General features: G+C 37.0%; 1 protein-coding gene across 1 annotated transcript in view; it reads right to left on the reverse strand.

Annotated features, from left to right (window-relative positions):
• Positions 1–24,810, reverse strand: part of GRID2 (glutamate ionotropic receptor delta type subunit 2) — a 1,449,169-nt gene that overhangs the window by 1,351,400 nt on the left and 72,959 nt on the right. The gene's annotated exons all lie outside the window — the stretch shown is intronic.

Below are 24,810 nucleotides of genomic sequence, written 5' to 3' on the forward strand. Positions count from 1 at the left end.
AGAAAAAGAAGATCAAAAACAGGAACAGTAAAATGACAACAAACTCACAACTATCAACAATTGAACCTTAAAAAAAACAAAAATGAACTAAGCAAACAACTAGAAGTGAAACAGATTCACAGAAATAGAGATCACATGGTTATCAGTGGGATGGAGGAGCGGGGAGAATGGGGGAAAAGGTACAGGAAATAACAAGCATAAGTGGTAGTACAAAATAGACAGAGAAGTTTAAAAATAGTACAGGAAATGAAGAAGCCAAAGAAGTTATATGTATGACCCATGGACATGAACTAAGGTGGGGGAGTGATGGTGAGAGGGGGTGTACAGGGCAGAGGGGAAGAAAGGGGAAAAATGGAACAACTGTTAATAGCATAATCAATAAAATATATTTAAAAAGAGATTCTATAGAATGCCTAGGTAAGTAAGAGAGAAAAGAGAATTATTCAGATGACTATTATTGGCACGATCCTCAAAGTAACCATGAGCAAAAACACACCATTTTCAGTAATGGATTGTGGAAAAGGCAATAAAGAAATATTCTGAATATTAATATTTTCAAAAAATTAAATGTTTTTCTTTACTATTTATTAAGGGCATTACTGGGGAAAATGACATTTGAGTAATGTTTATATTTTAGATAAATAGTATGATATCACTATTAATTTTCTACTTTGGGTAACTTACTCCAGTTAAGTAAGGGAGTGAGAGTTTATATTTGTTTTTTGTTTTGTTTTGATGCACATTAATGTAATGATACTCTAGAATTAAAGAGTCATTATGGGTGCAATTTACTCTTCCATGGTTCACAGTAATACATATAATGTTTAAAAGCAAAAAAACTTTAAAGATGATTCAGGCTCAGATCAGGTAAGTGCAGTATGCCTTAGGTGAACCAATGTACACCTATAATGGTGAAAGTCACACTGAGTCCTACTGGTAATCACAGTGACAAGTTTTTCTAAAACAGAATAGTTTCAGACAAAGGTCGGAGTGTAGACACTTCAGAATCAGATTGAAGACAAGTCACCATGACAGTCCTGGCATAGCCTCAGGCAGGGTCATTTTTTTCAATGGCTCTTTCAGAATCCATTTCAGCACCCTATACTAGTAGTGCTGGAATCTTTTCACAAAAGCAAGGAAAACACTCCAACAGGAGAGAGTATGCTTGTCCTTTACAGTCTGTGGCAACTCGACTTGCTGTTCTGTTTCAATCCTTGAAGAGAAACAAGGGAAGTTCTAAGTAGGGGTTGCCCATAAAAAGCCCAAAGTAGAGGTATGATAAAAATAGGTACAGAGATTATATATTTCTTGAGGAAAAATAATTTATCTTCATCTGTAACCACTCAAGTCCTCTCTATCCCATATTCTATAACATTTTGTTTTTCTATCTGAAGATCAGAGAACTATGGTTATTCTGGGAAAAACTCCAGGAAGTACATTTACATATTAGATGATATTTATTATAAACCTCAATATTTATTATTTTCAAGGTAAACAGTGTGAATAATGAGTAGTTGTAAGAGTAATAATATTATTTATTACTAATTGTAGTCCTAGTATTTAATATATATACCCACTCTGTGTCTGAAGCAGCATTAAGCACTTCAGTACTTACAATATGGCTTTTAATACTTAAAACAATTTCATGAAGTAGGTACTGCTATTTTCAATTGAAACAAAAATCATGAAGTTATATAAATTAACCATTCAAGATTATAATGCTAGCAAGTCAGAAGCTTGGCAGTTCAATTAAATTCAGAGCTCATACCCTCATGGGATAGTTTGGTAACTGCCAACATCAAAGCACAAAATGTTCCAAAGAGGATTCTTATACAAACTGATAAGAGTTCTCAAACACCACGAGTAACTATCTCTAACATGACTTTTAGAGGATCCAGTGCTCCCTAACATTAAACTATATGAATTTTTATTAATTTATGAATTTCCAAACTATAGGATTATTTCTTTAGCTAACAGGAAGGAAAACACTATGTTAGTAAGAAAAGTGTTATTTTACTAGGATCAAAAATGAATCCAAAAATTACTGGTGTGACTTTCCTCCCTCAATAAATATTATTAGTTACCTATTTTATCCCAGATGCTATTCCTGGTGCTGGGAAAGGGGGTTAGGCAGACATAAATTTCTGGCCTCCTAAAATGTTCATGCTAGGGAGAAAAACAAGACATGCAAGATAAAAATATAGAGTACAACATAAAATAACAGGAGAGAGGACAAAAACTAAAGCAACAACACCTACTAGGTCCATCTTACGTTGAGTAAAATCTGCCACTCCCCATATTCCCTTCACTGGTCCTAGTTTTTCCCTAGGGAGGCAGACAAAACAAAAATCTATTTTTAAGATAACAGACTTTGAATTATGTAAAACAACCCATCACATCCTACCAAATAATTTTATCGAAAATATACACACATCCAAATTGTGTTAAATATACCTAATATAAAGCTATTCTGTCTATTCTCCTGTGGACTTGACCCATTCTAGTAACGTCCCACTGCAGTAATGGCTGGACCTCGAAGGGCCACCAGATATGATTGGATCAAGGCAGTCATCTTTTTCACTCTTTTTTTTCCTGAATCCTATAGTTCTATGGGCTATTAATAATAACATGAATTCTGATAGATATATTTGAAAATAAAGGTCAGTTCTGACAATTATCTGCTGAATAATTTTAAGCAAGTCATTTAATTTCAGTCAATTAACATTATTCATATACTATTTATAATAATTTCAATCTTATTGGATTGTTATTGAAGAAAAATAACAATCCATTTATTTATTGAATTTCTTGAAGAAAAATATGTGAGTTTATGAAAGTCACTAGCTGAGATATACACATAGTATACACTAATTAGTGTTCCTTTCTCTCTCCCCCCTACATTGAATTCAGTCTAGCTAAATATGCATGATATAGTCATATAAAGTTAATCCTCATCTCTAACTGTGCACCTGTTTTTGCTGATACTAGTTTCTTTTTAAAAAATACTTTGGAGCTAACTCTATAAACATATCATTATGATAATCTTCATCTAGTCTCTAAATTTTTTCCAGTTTATTGGAATTTCTATTTTGTAATTCAATGTATTCAACATATTTAATATCCCTTCCAGCTTCATAGAAACTGCAAGGGTAAAAAAGATAATTTTCAATATTTTCATCTGAGTTGATAATGAAAATTTAGAAAGAGTCAAGGATGGAGTTCTATGACAAACCACTAGAAATCTGCCTTCTAATTAATACTAATCCATAATTCAGCGTTCTCTGAATATAATCTTTCAACCAATTACATTTAGGCTGCTATAAAAATTGATATTATGCAATGCTATTTGAAAATTGCTGAATTAAATAGAATCAAGGCGAATTTCCATTATTGTGGTGCTTTAGGCTATACACTAACATGCACTGTGGACCTCCAAAGAGAGATGTGATATGCAACATTCTTCACACTCTGTTGACCACAAAGGCCATTTTTCTTAGAGCACTCACTAATATCCCAAATCTCATCTTTATAATAGCTACTGCAATTAAATAATATGATTTAAAATAATACTTAACTCTGATGTTGGAGTTGAGTCAGGTCTATCCCACAGACACCAGCTCCCCCCTCACACACACACACATTATCACAGGAGAAAGAAAACAGGAATTTAATTAAATGTGTGTATATTAAACAAACTTCATGGGACTAGAAAGTGGTCAGAGTTTACTGGTTACTGATGGAGTACCATATATCTGTAACAGGGTGCAGCCAAGGCTAGGGGTTGGCCCAAATAGGGATTTGTAATGGGGTCCAGAACTCGGTGTCCAGGAAATATTAGGGAAAAACCACACATATATAGGATGTCCTCACCCGCACAAGTCTTAGCTGGGGGATGGGACACATGGAGCAGGGCCACTGAGAGTTATTTTGAATAGCAACAATTTTGCAGATGACCTTCAGAACAGTCACTTAACATATCTACAAACCTTACCTGGTTTCATAGGTACATTAAACATCTGTGGCCATGCTTTGAGCCAGGGAGATGGGAGTGACTTCAACCCATGAAGTAACCGGGAAGCAACTCTCCCTGGTAACAGTGACTGTGTAAGGCCTTGGAGATGACTGGCCCCATGCCACATAGCCACATGTGCCCAGACTTATTCATGGCAGCCCAGTAAAGCTGGAAAAATATGGGAATGCTGGCAGCTGTGACCAGTTGTGGGAGGAGATGGAAATGGTGCTGCAGAGGAAGACTGGCGCTGGGATTCAAACCCAGGTGCAGCAGCCATGGGAGGTCTTTTGGGGACCACATGGCTTGGGCAGAGAAGAACAACAGATTTCTACTTCTTTTTCTGAGATATGTTACCCCGGACTGGGCAGAGGGGGAAGGAAGGACTGTGTATTTGTGGTTATTCTAAAGGACTTTAGGATCTCAATGAAGGCATTAAGTCATTACACTTAAGTTTGTATAACTCTTTAAATAAATAATCTCTTTCCTTTTCACAAATCTCTGGCATTGAGAGATGTCTTTCCCTGGGCAGGCAAGACAAACCTAGTCTGAGGTGAGGGGGACCCTGGAGCACAAGGGTGGGTCCATTCCGTAATAGTATATCATTGGAACTCCCTGGTTTGTTCTGTAACATATCCAGGATTATAGGAACAAGACTCAGAGAGCAATGCTGTATCCCAGTAATATAAGCTGAGACTTAGAGCTAGGGTAGTTACTACTAAATCTACCTAATACCTCAATGGCATGCCCATTGAGACTGTAATTTTCCTGTTCCTCCATATGAGGATTTATACAGACCTTCAGACAGTTTAGTCATGTGGAGGTATAGAAGATAGAGGAAGGTAAATGAGGTAGTTAGAAAGCAAGATACCCAAGGATATTATTGTGACTACAGTATTCAGAATACTATTGTGACTTCAAAAAAAATTAAGTAAAATATTGGAACTGCATGCAGAATATGGCAAATATATAGTTGAGTCACAGAATCCAAAGCTTTCTTCTGATTTTCATTACATCTAATGGTTAAAACTCTTTCACTTACGTAAAACTGCCCCCCTTTTTCTGACATCAATATCAACAATATCCTCAACAAAATAATTTGGGAGAAAACTGATCTCTTTTTGAGTCTCTGGTGGAAGATAAGTAAAGAATCTTTTTAAGCACCAGACTGCACTTGTAGGAAATGCGTAATTGTAACTACAAAAACAACACAATTTTACAAATCAAACAAATATTAGCTATGTCATTTTTAATTTTTTTTATTTTTATTTTTATATTTTTAGAGAAAGGGGGAGAAGGGAAGGAGAAAGAAAAGGACAGAAACATCAATGTGTGGTTGCCTCTCATGCACCCCCTACTGGGGACCTGGCCTGCAACTCAGTCACGTTCCCTGACTAAGAATGGAACTGACAACCCTTTGGTTCACAGGCCAGTGCTCAACCTACTGAGCCACACCAGCCAGGGCTCATTTTTATTCTTTACATGTTTAGCAAATTTTCTTCACAAAAGGAAAATGAAGAACCTTTGAATTAGTGAAAAATATTTATTTGTAAAACAAGACTTTAAACCATCTAAAGAAAGACCCCTTCTAAACTGAGAAAGTTCTTAAAATACGTTCATCAGGATCTTCTAGTAGTTATTCTTGCATTATTATTAAGATGGCATCCACCAGAGACATCTTCCCCAGGTCACCATTATGTCCATCTTCCTTTCTCTTCATTAAGTATACCTTATTCATGTTTCTACTTATAAGCACAACTATGGCTTCCACTCTCTCACCTATCTTGGCCAAATACTCTAGTCAGCCAGGAAATGTCAAGGTATATAATTCTCAGTAAGTATTCCTCTGTTATTTCTTAGGGGACATACTGAGAGGAATCATCAGTGTTGATAAAAGTATACTTCACATAATAACTCATTTCTGCATAACTTACCTTCTGTTCCTTTTAGGTACAGTTGCTTTTACTATTTTCTCTTTCATGATATCTCCAATACAAAATAAGTAAATAAAATAATTTTGGTCCATAAGAAGAAAGAATAAAAATATTATAATTTCTACTTCTGGCTACTTCTAATTTCTACTTCTAGATATGATCCCTTGATCTCTACTACACCTTGCCTATACCTAGAATTCAAATATTCTTAGAACCAATTTTTTGAGTATCTATAGTTATACATGACATAGTTTAATATGAACAAAATCAGAAACATACAAAAATAGATAAATTACTATTAAATGTTTAAACTCACAGCCTCAGTCAATAATAGTATACTATGAAGTTGTGATAGTCCACCAAAGTGTATGTTCTGTTAGGTTGTGTTTAGCACATTACATATACAATTGAAAAATAAACATAGATAGGTATCTTCCATTTTACTTTGTCATCATTACCAAACTGATGACTGATATATAGTGAACACACACACACACACACACACACACACACACATATATATATATCAAGTACATTAAGTTTTATAGTCCTCCATAGCCTTGTCTCTATTTTTCTTTTCTGGTCCCTAGAAAATTTGTGATAATATTTTTCAATAACAAATTCAAAATTATTCAACTAACAATGTATTTATTTAGAGAATTATTTGTTTTAACACATATTGTCTTGTGAGTCATTCTGAATACAAAACTTATTCAGCATGGTGAAGCAACACACAGTCTTTATCAATTATTGCCATATAGAATTTTTTAATATCTAGCAGTGGCTTTATTTAACAGTAAATATCTTTTGTTTTCTTTATGTTACTACCTGATTTCCACCCTCAAAATTTTTTCGTGGCCACATTGCTAAAGTACATAGCTAACTACAAATATTGATTCTTGTGTATTTTCATAATATATCTTTGTCATTACTTTGCCACTATTCAATTGGAGAGTGTTGACAGCTTAATTTTTAAGAGCCATACACCAGGACTTTAAAATTAATATCACAGTTCAAGTTTTATCTGAAGAAATACACTGTAGAAAATGAGGTACATATCACTTTGATGATCACATTACCAATGCCCTCAGTATCAACAAACTGAGTGTGAATATTAAATACATATCCCTGACAAACACTAGCATACAGATAAGAAGGAAATTATGATAAAGTTGCAAAATGACAGATGTGCTTCCTAGTTAGGCTGACATACTTTAACAAAAATATGTAGATATTACTATATGAAAACAATTCAATCTTATTGTAGAATCTCCTATCTGGAGAGTGTCATTGAACAGAATATCATACAAAAATACCACCACATAAAAGTTAATTTGAATTTTGAAACTACAAAGAAAACCCTTTATTATCCATGATGAGAAGGATGGCATTTCACAAAGGACATATTTTACCCACTGAAATGTTGAAGAACTTACTTCAAAAGCAAATTAGCTATATATTTCAGATATACATTATATGCATTTATTCACAACCCAAAGTGTTTTATTTTCTATATTTAACATAATTTAAAGTCTTCAAAAACTGAAAAAAGGATATACAAAATGCAGAACTATATTTACACAAATGTTTATGTATTTTAATTTATTTATTCTTTAAAAAGTTTATAGAAACTCTAATTAAAGGGAGCTATATACTCCCTAATGGTTAAGCTTTTAAAATTAAAAATGAGTGAAAAAAATGATAAAGAAGAACTTCCCCAATCTGGCACAGGAAATAGACATGCAAGCCCAGGAAGCTCAGAGAGTTCTAAACAAGTTGGATTCAAGAAGCACATGACGAGACACAACATAATTAAACTACCCAAGATTAAAGATAAGGAGAGAATCTTAAAAGCAGCAAGACAGAAGGAGGCAGTTACCTACAAAGGAGTTCCCATAAGACTATCAGCTGATTTCTCAAAGAGACTTTACAGGCAAGAAGGGGCTGCAAAGGAGTATTCAAAGTCATGAAGGCAATGACCTACAACCAAGATTACTCTATCCAGCAAAGCTATCATTTAGAATGGAAGGGCCGATCAAGTGCTTCCCAGATAAGGTCAAGTTGAAGGAGTTCATCATCACCAAGCCCTTATTATATGAAATGTTAAAGGGACTTATCTAAGAAAAAGAAGAAAATCAAACTATGAACAGTAAAATGACAACAAATTCACAACTATCAACAACTGAACCTAAAAACAAAAAATAAACTGAGAAAACAACTAGCATATGAACAGAATCACAGAAATGGAATCAAATAGAAGGTTATCAGCAAGGAGCGGGAGAGCAGAGAATGGGGGAAAAGGTACAGGGATAAGAAGCATAAATGGTAGCTAAAATATAGACAGTGGGGAGGTTAAGAACAGTATGGGAAATGGAGAACCCAAAGAACTTATATGTATGACCCATGGACATGAACTAAGGTGGGCAACTGCTGGATGGAGAGGGGTGCAGGGTGGAGGAGGATAAAGGGGAGAAAAAATGGGACAACTGTAATAGCATAAATAAAATATACTAAAAAGTAAATAATAAGTGACATTAAAAGGCAGCCCCATCACTATTTACAATAGCCAAGTTTTGGAAACAACCTAAATGTCATCAGTTAAATAAATGAATAAACAACTGTAGTACATTTACACAATGGAATTCTACGCAGCAGAATGGAAGAAGAAATCTTCTTCCTTTAATCTTTTGTAACAGCATGGATAGAACTGGAAAATATTAGGCTAAGTGAAATAAGCCAGTCAGAGAAAGACAAATATATAGGATCTCACCTATAACAGGAATCTAATGAACAACATAAACTAACAAACCAAATAGAACCACAGACAGCAAACATGGATCAGAATGAAAGTGACCAGAGGGTGATAAGGATGGAAAGACAGGGAAGGGACTAGTGAAAGAATATGTATGAAGGACCCACAGACATGGACAAGAGTGTGGGGACTGACTGCGGAAGCAGGGGAATAAATGAGTGGAGGAGGGCAAAGGGGAAACATTGAAACAACTATAATAAAACAACAATAAAATGATAAAAATAAGTGATGTTCATTTTATTTTTAAAATGTAGCTTTAAAACTTTGCAACAAAGAATTATGTTTTACAAAATCCACTCCAACTTTAAGGATTGTACATCTTGATTTGAGTTTTTATAACCTTAACATGGCTGCAGCAAACTATACATAACAGGAATAAGTGGCCTTATTTCCTTATCTTGGACTGTGTATGGATGTCTCCATTCTTTGTAACTGCAAGGAATACTCTATGTTGTTATAAGTACAATACCTAATGTAAAAATTAACTAAATACTTAAATAATTTTATCAAAATAACCAAAACCAAACAAAAATTGATAATTTATAGAAACTACTCAAACATCTATGTAGTCATATGGTCATTTTCAAAATGGAAAAATGTTGAATTATATCCAAAGAGATATATGATATCCAAGGGAAGCTAAATATCCTTGCCCTAAAATTTTATTAGAATAAATAAAATAAAAAATATCAACATTTATGGAGGGAAAGTTAACATGACTATTTTATAGCCTTGGGTATTCTAAAATATGATGTTTGAGCTGGTCTACTTTTTTAGTAGATATATTTTTGTACTTTAGAATATAAATTATATGTGAATCACCTAACATTTCCCAGGGTGTTAGGATACACCATTAAAGTGAGAAGCCTTCTCTCACAGCTCCAGTTCCATCAGCATAAGTCTTTGGACTGCTTCCAAGGCCATTCCTAGCATGTCTGGAATGCACCATGGATCTCTATAGGCATTACCACTGAAAACTCAAGAATTTTCCACAGTTTCACAGAAGGAAAACTACCTAGACACTTAGTAGCTTAAAATATCTTCTTCTGTCTCAATCAGGAATTTTACTAATATACCAATCCAAACATTCAGTGGCTCCCAAATATATTTTATGTCATCTCTCTCTCTCTTTCTCTCTCTCACGCACACACACACACACACACACACGGACACTTCTCCCACTGTTAATGTGTATGACATTAGCTGTATCAGTAGGATTGAAATCCAGGACCATTGGCTAAGATAATGTAGAACCATATTCTTAAACCATAGTTCACAGAAATCCCTCAAGAACTACTACAGCTGAAGGAATAATAAACCCACTTCTTTTGAAGTACTTTTCTGTACACTAAAGGTACGGCAGTAAACAACAGTTACAAAAATCCACAAAAGTTCCAATAGAGTTATATTCTAGGTGAGACACCGTATCCACTTCACAAAAGCAACCTAATTTTAACTGCAATACATCCCTTTCCTCTTTTTTTATGCTTAGGATAATACTTTAATTCAAGTGAGAGTTCAGCAACTAACAAAAACTGAAGAGACCATTTGCACTAAGATCTCATTAAGATATAAGAATACATTACATTTGGGAGAAAATAATGGATGATAAATTCTGTTACCTTTAATAGCTACAGGGAATAATAAGTAGGCTTAAAGTAGAATGAAATATCATGAAAACACTCCTGACTTTAAGCAGACATATTCTTGGGTAAGAACTGATGAGTGAAAGTCAAATTTATATATCCATTTGAAAGTGAGACGTCAAAGAACTCAGGTAATAAGTCAAGCATCATTAGAAGGAGATAGGGAACAGAGGCAGAAAGAGAGGGAGGGAGGAAGAAGGAGAGGAAGAAAAAAGAATACACAGAGTAAACAGTGAGTCTCAGATCAGTAAAATCAAAAGGGTCAGAAACATCCTCTTATTTAGAAGAGTCAGAAAATTAATGACTTCGTCTCAATCACTTGTATAAATTGCCCCGCAGGATAAATTCCTAAACCCTCTAAGGATAAGTGGAAGACTGAAATGCAGACGGGATGTTTCTCATGTTGGGGGAAAGGTAGAATTGGGCTCAAGGGTATATTGTAGCAAATACTATCATTTGCCTTTGGAGCTTAAATGCATAGCTTAATGATTTACTTTATATTTGTAAAAAAAATCATGACACTTGAAAAATATAGAATTTCAATATACTATTTAAAATGTTTATTTGATTTATTAGAAAGGATTTGCTCTAGTACTAATTAACAATATTTATACTTATCTCCAAATTTCTCACAAATATATACTATCAATAAATAATGCAGAATTCTTTTCTTAATAAAATGCTATTAAATTAGAATAGCATATGCTCATACTGACACAAGCTTTAAGTACATACTTACTGATCTTACTTCACACATCTATATTTTTTCAAATATTCTTTTTCTAAATTTTTATTGAATTTTTTCCATTACCATTTAGCTCCCTTATGAAATTACAACATTGATGTGTAAGAAACTAAAGAAGGCTAAAAAGACATTAATCAGTTCTATTAATGACTACATCTAGCACATTCAAAAAGCCTTGAGTCCTGGCTGGTGTGGCTCAGTGGATTGAGCACTGGACTGTAAAGCAAAGGGTCACTGGTTCATTCCCAGTCAGGGCACATGCCTGGGTTGCAGGCCATGCCCCAAGTAAAGAGCACTCGAGAGGCAACCACATAATATTTCTCTCCCACTCTTTCTCCTTCCCTTCCCCTTTGTCTAAAAATAAATAAATAAAAACTTAAAAAAAACATATAATTTACTGTGTGAACTCTTTCTCCTTCCCTTCCCCTTTGTCTAAAAATAAATAAATAAAAACTTTAAAAAAACATATAATTTACTATGCGAACAACAATTACATTAATGTAATTTTTAAAGCCTTGGTTCAAAACTTTCTTGTCTGCCCCCCACCCTACTGGGCTCAGCTATTGTCATACAGTGACCTCACTAGCATGCTCTTACTCCCTTGTCCATGGATGTTATGCTATTGCCATGGCGTAACTACCGCTGTAGTTATATAACTGAATTAGTCAAAATGCTATCCGAGGGAGCTCATTTTTACACACAAAACTGCACTCTGAAAAGTGAATTCTGTCATGAACCATAAATAATTATGCCACCAGACTCCATAGTTTGATTCACTTTACAGAGTTTACATTCTGCAACACAAAAGGAAAAGATTTTATACAAAGAACTAATATTTATTAATCTATAAATGTACATACACACACATATTTTTCCCCAAAATATTCAAGGCTGTTGACAAATAAACATGCAACTTAAGCCAAAAAATATTCTTAAAATAGGTGAAAAATGGACAAATATGGAGCCAAATAAAGTATTCTCAGGTGGGACTGGGATAGGAAAGCAACTTTTTGTATTAGCAATACCTAATATTTAATCTTCACAAATTCTATAAATTCTAGTCTGATGCTATATCTAGTAAACCATTTATTTAAAAAACAAAAAATGCTGCCCTGGCTGGTGTAGCTCAGTGGATTGAGCGCAGGCTTGAGAAGCAAAGTGTTGCCAGTTCCATTCCCAGTCAGGGCACGTGCCTGGGTTGCAGGCCAGGTCCCCAGTAGGGGGCGTGCAAGAGGTAATCACATATTGATGTTTCTCTCCCTCTCTTTCTCCTTCCCTTTCCCTCTCTCTAAAAATAAATAAACAAAATCTTTTTTAAAATGGTGAAAGTAAAGAATACTTTTTTATTTAGAATAGAATTGTTAAGTTAGAAATGAATGTTACCTTTCTCTTGAAATGTATAATCTTATAATGATGTTATTACATAGAAAAAAGTTCAAGAGGGCTTACAAGAACCCACCGTGTGTAAAACAAAGAGTAAAGGAAAACCAGGAAAAAAGGAGTGAAAACACTCGGGGAATGTCAGTGTTATCCCTGCATTGCTGATACTAACAAATCAAGAGCAGATTAAATCACATTAAAGATCAGCACTTTTGACTCTATACTGTTGTCTAATAGTTCTTCACATAATTAGATCATTTTTAATCTTCTTGACAAGTTTGCTTACCACAAACATTTTTTTCTCCAAAGCAGTAAGGATAGGATCATTATTTGTGCATTCTGGCACCTCAGCAGATATAACCTAAAGATGGCTTAAAAGACTATTGGAAACTTTATAATTAAAACGCTAAATAAATAAAGTGTTATTAGGTGTCTGTAAGGCTATTTAAATGAGCACTAGAAATCTTTCCAACCTTTTTCCGAAGGGACAGTGAGTTTTCAAAAGTGACAGGACAGGAGGCAGCATCACAGAGGGCTCCCTGCACAGACGACACCTGAGTAACTAACTGCAATGCACCTCTGAAGGTGCCTGGGTGGTTCACACTTCCACCATTCTCAGAGCTACTGGTGACTATATTGAAAGTAATTGATCATAGTTTTTCTTCTCGTACATAAAACGTTACAGGATGTGCTGTCCAATCCCACTATCCCCCTCCATTGTTATAAAATGAAACCAATAAATTTGTATATATTAGATATTTAATTTTTAAATCAATTTTTAATAAATAGCAATACTTAAATATATAGACAAAATGGTAAGAACTGTTAAGATCTAATGTCACAGCAACCAATAATACCTACTTGTATTTAGTTAAATGTAATAAAAAATTTATTTGTTTGTGTGTAGAAACATCCTCCTAAAAGCCCTGAACAGTTTAGTCAAAATTATTCAATTTCTATTACAGATGTTTTTCTAACAGATGACAAATAGCAGTTTAATAAAATACATCCTTATAACAGTAATGCCCCTATATTCATTTTCTTATATAATGCAATCAATTGCACATGCAATGGACATTTTTCTAAAGTCAATGTACAGCTTCCTGACACATTTGAGTTGCGTAAAAAGTTCAGCCTAAGCCCTGGCCAGATATCTCAGTTGGTTAGAGCATCACCCTGATACGCCAAGGTTGTGGGTTCTATCCTGGTCAGGGCACATATACGAATCAACAAATGAATACATAAATAAATGGAACAACAAATCAATGTTTCTCTCTCTCTCCCTCCCTCCCTCCCCTTCCTCTCTCTCAAATCAATAAATAAAAAAAATAAGTCCAGCCTACTTTGCAATCAACACCATAAGTGAAAGATAACACTAAAGAAAACATTCATTACTTTGTTATATCCCCAACCGCAAAAGTAACTCAATAAATAATACAACAAGAAAAGATGTTCAATATGATTCCTTCTCCTTAACTCTTGCTTATTTACAGCAAAAAGTTAAGGCAAAAATAAATGGAGAGTACTGAGGCTTCGCATGGCATTCAGCAGCACCTTTGTTTTTCTCTTAACAAAATGAACTCGGTAGTTGAAACTCATTTTTGTAGAGGGCGTCACAGTTTTCAAAGCTTTACACACTAAATGCACCTAAGGACACCTACTATGACAAGGTCCAATGAACAGTAGCAACATACAAATTACATGGGCTAGAAAGATTTTACTGCAATTCTTTTAGAATTCACATATTTATCCAGAAGTTTGATAGCCTCTGTGAAATTCTGTGATTTCATAAATTTGATCCTTTGTTCCTCTTAAATTTTAAGCGTCAGAGTTCAGGAAAAAATGGTATCGCACTTTCCCTCTAGCAAAAGAGAAATGATTCTCTAAATTTCTATTTTATAAATACTATACCAGCACATATTGTGGAAAATTTATAAAATGCAAAATATAAATTGCACAAAAGAAATAAATAGGAAAAGCTTCCACTTTAAAGGAAGAATTGAGATAAAACATACAGGCAGATCCCAATGATATTGCCTGGAAGCTTAACAAGTCATAATACTATGGCGATGTTAAAAGTAGTCCAGCCTTTTAATGAAATATCAATATTGATTTAGCAAGAATTTTTGTTTGTGATAACTTTCTGGTGCAGACTGTACAATCTTCACACACTGCTTTGTCATTTTGTATATTTTAAATCAGCCATAGTTGCTCATTATCTTTCTGGAGAATATATTTGCTAGCTGTGGTCTCTGGTCCAGTATCTTGTGAGTAACATAATAATTTTCACATTTGAATCACATCTTAAGATATTTAGGTCCTTCCAGTGATTTTAGAAAAAAGGATTAAGGATTATTTGAATAGTATGGAAGATAATTTAAAAACTATTACTCCTGCGATTCTACCTCTTTTTAAACTGTTCTATTTTTACCACTTTAAATAGTATCTGATACACATTAGAAGCTCAAGGTAAATTTGAATAGCACTCCTTCTGGTCCACAGTTCCATAATTACCGTTAGAAAGTTAAAGCAAAGATGATGTCGTTGGGTATACTCTCCTGATACGCACTTAAGGCTCTCAGGATGCCCTCTGCGTTGCTCTGACTGTCTGTTCCTCGGGACACCGAGCGCTTGACTCCTGCATATCCTTCTTGCTCTGTTGTTTACTCTCTTTCCATCTGCCTTTTCATTTCCAGTGAACCTGTTCCCGGTGCAGAATACTAACAGTTTCTATTGTCTTCACCTCTTCAGATTTGTAACCACATCTCTACTTACTACTTGGTTTATCCTTAGTTTTGCTTTACATATGGAGATTTGGAAATTGGCCTCTTCACTACCCTTGGCTCTGTCCCCTGCAAGAATCTTTTCTAAATATGTGCTTATTGAAAAACTCCAAGGTAAGAATTGTTCTGTCCTCCTCCCATGCCTTTGTGAAGTTTATGATCCAGTGATGGAATAAACATTAATAAAATACGGAAGCAAGATGCATAGAAGGAAAATAATCGTACTACATATGAAGTAATTTTGTCATAAAATATGCAATCAGAAGTATGCTATTTCATGTGGGGAAGAGAAAGCAGCCCTGGTAGCTGGCCTTGCACTATCACATAGGCCTCGATCTTGCTACAAGTTGGTCTGACACTTTCATCTAGGCCATGGTGTTTGATGACTGAACATAGGTTGTTTTCATCGAGCACCAACATCAGGTAGGTGACTGTGATGGATCAAGACAAAATGCAGCCGCTCCATAAAAGTGTCTGAACACAGAAGAAACAAAAACACTGTCCAAACTTCAAGATGACCATCATCATATGCCCCCCTTCTCGGCTATTATCAGTTACTGCTTCCTCTTTACCAATGACAGATTTAATAAAAAATATAAACTCAACCTCAAAATTACTTCTGCTTTCTGACAGCATCCAGTGCAGACAAAGGCCCACCACCTGAACTTGCTCCACCATCACTTGCGACTGGGTCAGCCTATGATTCCTGATTTCATTAGGAATGAAAAAGTTTCATTATTGCAATGTACCGTGAATTTCAACTCCTTCAAAGAAAGGTATGCTTCTGGTAATCTTTGGCAGGAGGGCATTGACATGCATGCATTTTTTTCACTGAGATGAGAAATTATTAACATAAAGTATTAACATAAATATTCAATTCAAGAATTGAAGTTTTCTGTAGCATCAGTTATATAGCGGCAGACTCTATTAATTAATCTCTCAACACGTACATTTGTAGGACCTTTTCTTGTCTGCACAGGTAAAGTAGCTATTCTGCAAAGATAGAAATGCTACTTTAATGTACATTTGTTAAATGACTCAATACAATAAACACAATACTTCTTTTAAAACTCAGTCACTCCTCCTTAAATATATTTCCAAATCCAAAAGAAAGCCATGGACGCTTGTTTCATGTTCGTATTTATAATCAAGGTTTGTTTCCTTGGTAAATATTTTGTATTGGGTAAAGATATTCTTTGTTAGAAAAAGGAAACAAAATTTATCATCTGCCTCTTATTGTAAGAATATTTCCCTCACTTGTAAAACAATATAGCTTTTGTTGTTTATAACTTCTCCTCCAGCCCTTCAACTCTATATGGTTCTGGCAAGAATTCACAGTTTTCCAGGATCCTTACTATACCCCCAACACCTGAAAATGTATTCAATATCTGTTAGGCCATATACCCTGAATAACTTAGTTTTTGCAACATATTAAATAAATAGATATAAAATCTGTTAGTAGTGAAATGTAAGTATATTTCCAAATATGACTCTCCAGCTGAGGCACGTTGCAGACCTCTGGTTCTGTCTGCAGCATTCAGAACAGTCAAGTCAGTCTCACACACAAGCTGCTGTCTGCCTGCCCACAGCATCTAATGGAGAATATTTAGAAAACTGTAAGAATTTAAGGAGTAGGACATTTGTTTTGTTATAACATTTATCAACTGGCTTGGTTTTGATCTTAGATAAGTCACCTCATTATGTCTCTTCCACAGCCACAGGCTATATTTACAATAAAGGCCATTAGTCCACCATTAGGGGAATCTCTGTGAGGAGAAGATTGATGAGGGACAAACTCATTCTTTACAATGATGGGAAATCTGCCATTAGTTCTTTGAGCCAACAGAGGTAGTTTTGCATCAAGAAGACATTACAACTTTGCATAGTTTGCTTGATTTTTTACAAAGTACACCATTGGTTCATTGTTTCAATACTAAAGCTGGTAAAAATACTAGTAGTAATCTGATCATGTTTTCAGGACAATTATATAAGGCTTATTTAATCAGTAGAAATCAATTAAGGGGATACGCTAGGCCCTCATGCAGTCTTTTAAAAGACTGTAACTTAGTATTTTTTAATTTACATATATTTTACAACTTACCCATTCAACTGAAGCATGCCTTTAAAACCACCATGAATCTGAAAGTGCGTAACTCTCAGTTCCACAGGCTGATCAAAAGCTTAGGAATTGTTCACACTATATATGTCTTTATTAGATTCTTGATTCTTCCTTCAGGTCACATTTAATATCCTCAAATTTCTAGCTCACTCTGTGGTAAAAAGATGTTAGAATCTTTAAATCATAGACTCTGAGTAGGATGAGACCTTAGAAATAATCAAATACAACCTCCAACTAATGCAATAATCTCTGATACAATGCCTCTTGCAGGTTTATAATTAGATCATAAACTCTTCATATGAGTTTAGTTTTTCTGTAAACCAAAGAACCTTAAAAATTAATCCACAGTGAATAGAAAAACAAGCTGTGGGCAAGTAATAAACAAAATTGTATAATATAATTCACAGCACAGTACATTTATTAAAACTTTAAATATATTGTTACTGTGTTGTTGGACCATTACGCACCAACATTCCAGCATGAGACACGAAACACCAGAGAGACACCAATAACAAAACAAAGCCCGTAACATTTAGAAGGCCTCAGACATACATCTCCTCAACCACTCGCCTGGTTCAACCCCCATCCAATTCAACTCTAGGCTCCATGCCATAAAGGACATTGCTCAGGACCACAAGACTAGAATTTCTAGGCTATCCTTTCAAACTCATCCCATTATGCTCCACTATAGGACAACTGGAAGACATGCCTCCCTGGACCAGGCTATGGGGCTTATACAGCCAGACTCAGCCTACTGTTTCTAAACCTTTCCTTTCCTGAGTTTTCCTTACTCCCCTCTGTTGATTCCACACTATTATCTCTTCTTCACCTTACAAAACCTAATGTATCTGAGCTCACAGAATCGGAGTATATCACACAGTCCTTCGCCTCTTGCTGTCAACTCCTAATCAGTGAAGACCAGGACTCCATGTTTTTAATTTTAACAGCTCACTTCGAAATGTGAAGTTTGTAAAGAGACAAATTAGACATCTACTATTGTCCAATGAGAGATAACAGTATCTTAATAATGATTCCAGAAGTTCAGATAGGTCAGTGGACAGATTTGTCACTTGTTCCCTTAAACTATTTTCTACAAAGAAGCAATTCTTAAAAATCATAACATCGTATCTCTGCTTCCATCCTTAAATGACCTCAATAGGCACTTTGAAGAAAATAATGAGCCTTTTCATAGTTTATGTAGCCGAAGTGGTCAGAGCTATATATCTCCCTTCAGCTACATCTTATTCCTCCAACCACGGCCCACTGTTCTCTGCCACGCTGGCATGTCAGTTCCCCCCTTAGACAGTCTCAGCTCCTTCCTGTGTAAAGCAGTTCTCTTTGCTTGGACCCCATCCACAGTTTTTTACATGACAAGCTCCTTTCGATTCTTTAACTTTCAGCTTAAATACCGTTTACTTCACTAACCACTATTGAAAGCATACTTCCCAAAATTATTTTTAATATCAGTCCATCTATTATTTCTTTTAAAACAGTTTTAATTATATTTGTGTACATGCAAAGGATTTCAGCATTGGTCTCTCTCCCCATTCTCTCTCTTGCAAAGTCAGAAACAACTGACTCATATAGCAGGAATGATGGAATAAGATGATCATCTTTGGTGAGTTCTCCAGATAGTGATGAGTCGGGGGAAGCNCTAAGTGAAATAATTCTGGCATGGAAGGACAAGTACTACATGATTTCACTTATTGAGGCACCTAAAATAGTCAAACTCGTAGAAACAGAAAGTGGAATGGTGATTTCCAGGGCCTTCGGGAAGGGAAAGAAGGGTGTTGTTGTTTAATGGATATGGAACTTCAGTTTTGCAAGATGAAATAGTTCCAAAATTATTTTTAATATCAGTCCATCTATTATTTCTTTTAAAACAGTTTTAATTATATTTGTGTACATGCAAAGGACTTCAGCATTGGTCTCTCTCCCCATTCTCTCTCTTGCAAAGTCAGAAACAACTGACTCATATAGCAGGAATGATGGAATAAGATGATCATCTTTGGTGAGTTCTCCAGATAGTGATGAGTCAGGGGAAGCTGAGCCCAGTTGCTCAAACCCCCAGCATGGACTTCCAACCGATCTCCCAAAAAGTGACCTGAACAATCAGCAGAATCTTAGTTGAGATGAATTTCTGAAGCCAAGGAGTACAAGGGATCCTTTGCACCATCTGGTAAGCAATTTTATATGTTGAAGGGGGAATATCCGGAGCAAGGTCCTGCAGCGGTGGTGACACCAGATCGAAACGTGTATAGTAAAATGACAGCAAACTCGGAATTATTAACAACCACACCCAAAATAAAAACAAACCAAGGAAACAACTAGAACAGACACACAACCACAGAAATGGAGATCACATGGAGGGGTAGCAATAGGAGAGTGGGAGGAGGAGAGGGGAGGAAAGGTATAGAGAATAAGTAGCATAGATGGTGGGGAGAAAATAGACTGGGGGAGGGCAAGAATAGTGTGGGAAATATAGAATCTAAAGAACTTATGACACATGGACATGAACTAAAGGGGGGAATGTGGGTGGGAGAGGGGTGTGCCAGGTGGAGGGGAATGAAGGAGGGGATGGGACAACTGTAAGAGCATAATCAATAAAATATATTTTAAAAAAGAAAGAAAAATGCAGCTTAATAGCTCCTGCCCCTCCTGGGGTGGGAGGACCTGTACAGGGAACCCCCAGACCTAATCAGGAGAGACTTGGGGAGAATAAATGGATTCTGGGAGACTCAAGCTGCACACACACAGCAAGGAGCACCTCCACAGCTGGAGTGCCACATGGAGAGTTCAAATGTTGGGAACCGCTCTGCATGATTTCAAGAATTGTAACTACCCCCCCCCCCATGGCTAAGGATGAGTGAGTGACCTCCAGAGTGCAAGCCATAGGAGACAAAGCTTGCCTCTGGTAGTAAACGCTACCTCAGTTTCCTCTCCCTGCCCCCAAAGCATGGTCCGAAGTCAGTGACTGGAAAGACTCCTCACAGAGAGAGGGGCAACCTAAGCCAGACTTGATCACTTGGGAGGCCATCATGAAAGAACTCAGGGGGCTACAATAAAGAGAGAACAATGGACCCTTGCCCCCTGGCTATGTGACATAGCCCAAGTCCCCAAGTCCTCTGGGAGAAGCACTTCTTGGCTCTAATCCACTTAAGCCTGAAAACCTGATGGGGAGGGGTGCAGCTCCTTGCCTTGCTAGAGCAGGTCTGGGGAAATCTGGCATAAGAAAGAATTCCTAAAAAATCCTGTGAAACTTGGACTTCTGCCAAGATGGAGGCGTAGGTGAAAACAATGTGCCTTCTCCCACAATCAAGTTTGAATACAACAAAGGTTTAGTAAACAAAGGCGAAGCCAAAGAGCAGAAAATTGAACAATACGGAAGTCTGACAACAATGAACCATTCAAAGGGACCAGTAAGAGGGGCAGAGCCAGCAGAGGAGCAGGGTGGGGCAGGAGAGATCCCCCGACCCAGGTGCCCAGGCAGCTGGGTAGCAGTGAGGGTGTGGGACGGCAGGCTGACCATGATCACACATTGGCGCGCAGTGGGGTGGACCTCATGGGGGCCCCGGTGTTGGGAGGCAGCACAGGGAACCACCATTGCTCCCCTTTAACCCCGCCCCCACATACAGCGTCACAACCCAGCGACTTAGTTGCCCTGCACTAGTGAACACCTTAGGGCTCCGATCCTGCTACATAACAGGCACAAACAGCCCAAAAGATGGCACAAGAAGAACTCAAAGTCCCAGACCGAGACATTGCCAGCCTCTCAGAAGCACAATTCAAGACACTGTTTATCAGGATGCTAACAGAACTGGTTGATTTTAGCCACAAATTAGAGGAACATATGAAGGTTAAACTAATTGAAATGAAGGGAAATGCACAGGAAACCAATAGTGATGGAAAGGAAACTGGGACTCAAATCAATGGAATGGACTAGAAGGAAGAACAAAACATCCCACCAGAAAGGAATGAAGAAATGAGAATTCAAAAAAATCAGGAGAGGCTTAGGAACCTCCAGGACATCTTTAAACGCTCCAACATCCAAATTATAGGGGTACCAGAAGGGGAAGAGAAACAGCCATGCATGGAAAACTTATTTGAACAAATAATAAGTTTGGCAACAAACTTATTTGGCAAATAATAAGTTCCTTCCCCAGTCTGGCAAAGGAAATAGACCTCCAGGAAATCCAGGAAGCTCAGAGAGTCCCAAAGAAGTTGGACCCAAGAAGGAACACACCAAGGCACATCATAATTACATTAGCCAAGATTAAAATGAAAGAGAGAATCCTAGAAGCAGCAAGGGATAAGGGGACAGTCACCTACAAAGGTGACTGGATTCCCATCAGACGGTCAGCGGATTTCTCAAAAGAGACCTTACAGGCAAGAAGGGGCTGGAAAGAAGTATTCCAAGTCATGAAATCCAAAGACCTACATCCAAGTTGCTCCATCCAGCAAAACTTTCATTTAGAATGGAAGGACAAATAAAGTGCTTCTCAGATAAGATCAAATTCAAGGAGTTCATCATCACCAAGCCCTTATTATATGAAATGTTAAAGGGACTTATTTAAGAAAAAGAAGATAAAAAATATGAACAGTGAAAGGACAGCAAACTCACAGTTATTAACAACCACACCTAAAACAAAAGCAAACCAAGAGGACTGCTAGATCAGGAGTGGAACCATAGAAATGAAGAACACATGGAGGGTTAGCAACAGGGGAGTGGGAAAAGGAGAAGTGGGGAGAAGGTACAGAAAATAAGTAGCATAAACAGTAGGTAGAAAATAGATAGGGGGAAGGCAAGAATAGTAGGGGAAATATACTTGAGACGCGTGGTCATATAAACTAAAGGGGGGGAATGGTGGGGGAGGGGTATGCAGGGTGGAGGGGAATGAAGAAGGAGGGAATAGAACAACTGTAATGGTATAATCGATAAAATATATTTTAAAAAATTTTTAAAATCCTGTGAAACCTACTTTGCTAAGAGTGTTTTCAGTCATATGTTAAGGGTCCGAGCAGGAAATGAGTATGGCTCCCAAAGTTTTTGCAAACCCCCTTCCTGACAGACTCTGACTCAGACTAAGCCCTCAGATTTCTTTGAAATGTTTTCTACTGTTTGATCCTTGCCTCCCCATATTCCTTTGTATTACAACCCAGTAAAAGCCCCTGGAGGAAGGGGCTCCCGGCCATTTTCTTCAGAGAAACTGGCCATCTCTCCTCCCCAAGCAGATCATGTCTTGATAGTGTTTACTTTCATCCGTGACGGACAGGGGAACTTGTGGGCAAAGTCACCCCCACATTCAAAGAGAAATTCAATCTGCTAAAACTGTTGGAGGTACTGGCAGGCTGTGGCCAGCCCTGACTGAGTAAGACTTTCTGCCTTTTGGGTATATAGAGTGCGCAGAGAGCAGGGTAGTGGCTTGGAACTGCAGTGTGGGTGCCTCATGGGGACATTTTTAAAGAGGACTGAGGAGGCGTGGCTAAACCCTATGTGCATGCATAGCTGCCCCGCCAGCTAAGAGAAATCCAGTTGGCCATGAAGAATAGAAGGCTGCACAGTGAAGGGATTGCAAGGCCCCACACAGCATGACTGGCAAACTGGGGGCTGCACTCCAAATGGAGGGTCTGGTCTGAGTTTCCTGTGACATTAGTTAGCTAAGAGCTGGACAGGCAAAAGCAGAGTGCCTGAAATTCTTTGCAGCCAGGCAGTGGACTCCAAAGCAGAGTACAAATTGAGTACAAATTTCTGAGAAGGGGAAGGTACACCCAACCCCGACCTGTAGCATTCATTACAAACTGCAGAACAATAAGGCCAGGCTCAAGAACCACCTGCTAGGCACATATCCACAGGAGACTGAAGGAGAATCTCCAGAAAAGCCTTTTATTAACTTTTATCAGATGCTTTTTTTAAACTTCATTTTTTATTCTGTTATTTTTTAACATTTTATTTATTTATTTCTAGAAAGAGGGCAAGGGAAGGAGAAAGAGAGGGAGAGAAACATGAATGTGTGGTTGCCTCTCACATGCCCCGTACTAGGGGCACAACTTGGCTTGCAAGCCAAGTATGTGCCTTGACTGGGAACTGAACTGGTGACCCTTTGGTTTGCAGGCCGGCATTCAATCCATTAAGCCACACCAGCCAGGCACAAACTTTATTTCTTTTTAGAGAGGGAGATGCTATCCTGGCTCCTACTCCAGCCCCTTTCCACTGAAAACAGCACAGCAAAGAGATTAGAAATGGCCAAAGCAAAAGATATTCAGAACCCCATACAGCCTCCCCTCTCATAAAGAGCTGCCATCAGCACCAGGCAGGAAGGAGCTGACCCTTTTACACAGATTGACCCCTAACATAAAACAGACATCTAGTTATCAGAAACCATACACTACTGAAAATAATCTGGGACAGACCAAGACATGTGGTACAGAGGTTGGGGAACACAGCCACCATCTTTCCTGAAGACTGAACAGCACCTTCCAGGGGTGATATAGGGATCCCACCTGCCTGATCACCTCTGGAGTCCCCTCTGGAGGCAAATGGGCATGGTGCATAGTAAAGCAGAACAGCAAGGACTAGCCAAGCCTAAAAGGGACAGACTGTGGATGGCTTGCAGCCTCGAACAGGCTGCCTAAATCTAGACTGGGACACCAGCTGGCATTACCATGGACAGATCTTGAAGTAGAACACATTAGGCAAACAAACACTAGACAGCAGAGACAAATTTTACCTCATTTTTTTCATTATTTGTTATTTTTTCTCATGCACAGCTTTTCAACATTGTTTCTTTGTCTTCGTTTTTGTTCCTGTTATTTCATTGTTATTTATTTTATTTTATTTATATGTTTTTTAATTTTTATTATTTTTTAGTTTTAACTTTAATTCAAATCTCAGATTTTCCTCTTTCCAACTCTTACTGCATTTTGCCTTCAGCCTTCACTTTCTTATTTTTGTTTTAAATTTTATTTTTCCCTTTCTGAGTCATATTTCTATTCCTAACTCTTACTAATTCTCCTCCCTCCATCATCTCCAAACCATCTTCTTTCCTTTACCCATCTCACATGCTTTTTCCATTTCTTATAATAACCTTATCTTTATTTAACCTTTATTAATGTTGGCTTGGTTGTCATTGACATTGGGATTCTTGTTTCATCTCTTCAATTTTATTTCTAGTTGTTCACTATTTTTTGTTTGTTTGTTTATTAATTAATTAATTAATTAATATATTTATTTGTCTTTAGAGGGGAAGAGTAGAGAGGGAGAGCAACATCAATGTGTGGTTGCCTCTCATGGCTCCCTTGCTGGGAACTGGCCTGCAACCCAGGTGTGTGACCTGACTGTGGTTGTTTGGTTTGCAGGCTCAATCCACTGAGCCACACCAGCC

The sequence above is a fragment of the Sturnira hondurensis genome, unplaced genomic scaffold (assembly GCF_014824575.4).
Source record: "Sturnira hondurensis isolate 20B ecotype Veracruz unplaced genomic scaffold, ASM1482457v3 Scaffold0004998, whole genome shotgun sequence".
NCBI classification, from domain to species: Eukaryota; Metazoa; Chordata; class Mammalia; order Chiroptera; family Phyllostomidae; genus Sturnira; species Sturnira hondurensis.